The following is a 2000-nucleotide window of genomic DNA, read 5'->3' on the forward strand; positions in this document are numbered from 1 at the left end:
CCACCTCTATTTGAGACAGGGTCCCTCCTGGAACCTAGGAGCTCACCAATTAGACTGGTCTGACCGACCAGCGAGCCCCTTCCTGTCTCTGCATCCCCAGTGCCGAGACATGGGCACCACCATGCCCAGTGTTACATGGGTTCTGGGGATTGAGCTCAGCTCCTCAAGTTTGCAGGGCACTTAGTAAAGTCAGTAGACTGAACAGTCTCTGTTGGCATGGTTTTGGGTTTTTTTTGGGGGGGGATGGGAAGGGGCCCTCACTGTGTGGCCCAGGCTGGTCTTGAACCTGTGATCTTCCTGCTTCTGCCTCCTGAGTGCGGGGATTATGGGTGCTAGTCACCATGCTCATCTTGGGTCTCACTTTGGGAAGCACCTTGGAGCATCAGGATTGCGTGGTAGAGGACAAGCCTCTGGACTGCAGTAAGTGGAGTATGTAAGAGTCAGGGTGCACCGCCAGGCGTGGTGGCTCACGCCTTTAATCCCACACTCAGGGGGCAAAGGTAAGAGGATCGCTGTGAGTTCATGGGCCAGCCTGGGGCTACAGAGCAAGTTCTAGGTCAGCCTGGGCTAGAGTGAAACCCTACCTCAGAAAACAAAAACAAACAAACCACACAGAGTGGGCTTATGACACTGCCCTGCTGGATGGCTTCTTTTTTAAAAAAAAAAAAAAATTTTTTATTTATTAGAGAGAGAGGCAGATAGAGAGAAAGAGAATGGGCATGCCAGAGCCCCCCCAGCCACTGCAAATGAACTCCGGATGCATGTGCCCCTTTGTGCACTGGATGGCTTCTTGGATGTGGAAGTGTGAGCAGATTTAAGAGTGGAGTAGCCAGGTGCCCATCATGGTGGAAACAGCTGTAATCCCACCATTTGGTGGAAACAGGAGGATCAGAAGTTTTGAGTCATTCACAGAGTTGAAGATCAGCATGGACTCCATGAGACCTTGTGTAAAAGGAGGAGGATGAGGGCTGGAGAGATGGCTTACTGGTTAAGGTGCTTGCCTGCAAAGCCAAAGGATCCAGGTTCGATTCCCCAGGACCCATGTAAGTCAGATGCACAAGGGGTCACGTGTGTAAAAGGAGGAGGATGAGACTGGAGAGACGGCCCAGTGGTTCAAGGTGCTTGTTTGCAGAACCTGATGGCCTGAGTTCGATTCCCAAGCACTGACATAAAGCCAGATGCACAAAGTGGCACATACATCTGGAGTTCATTTACACTGGCAAAAGTACCCATTCTTTATCTCCCCTCCCAACACCCTTCCACCCCTCCTTACAGGTAAGTAAAAATAAAAACATCCAAAATAAATATCAGGTGTTGTGGCACGTGCCTTTAATCCCAGCACTTCGGAGGCAGAGGTAGGAGGATCGCCGTGAGTTCAAGGCCACCCTGAGACTACATAGTGAATTCTAGATCAGCCTGAGCTAGAGTGAAAAAAAAAGGAAGAGGAGAGACGAGTAGAATGAGAAAGATGGAGAAGGAAGAAGAGTGAGAAAGAGGAAGAGGAAAGGAAAGAAAAGGAGGGGAGGAGAAAAAGAAGCGAGGCTGGATGGTGGGTGACAAGGTGTCTCCCGGGAAACCCGCCAAGTCCTACATGTAATACCTATAAATGACCACCAGGTGCCGCCATCAACCCTCACCATCTGCTCCAGACTCTTTTTTGTCTTTTTTTTCTGTTTTTTTTTCCCTCGCTCTAGCCCAGGCTAACCTCGAATTCTTTGTGTAGTTCCAGGGGAACTTCCAATTCATGGCAGCGATCCACCCACCTCTGCCTCCCAAGTGCTGGAATTAAAGGTGTGCACCACCACACCTGGCTTTTTTTTTTCTTATAAGAGGATAGACCTCCAGCTGCTGTAATTGAACTCCAGCCATTTGTGCCCTCTTGTTCACATGTGTGAGCTTGCACACTTGTGTCACTTTGTGCATCTGGCTACGTGGGACCTGAAAGAGTCGAACATGAGTCCTTAGGGTTCGCAGGCAAGCACCTTATCCGCTAAGCCATC

Source organism: Jaculus jaculus, chromosome 2, assembly GCF_020740685.1.
Source record: "Jaculus jaculus isolate mJacJac1 chromosome 2, mJacJac1.mat.Y.cur, whole genome shotgun sequence".
In the NCBI taxonomy this organism is placed as follows: domain Eukaryota; kingdom Metazoa; phylum Chordata; class Mammalia; order Rodentia; family Dipodidae; genus Jaculus; species Jaculus jaculus.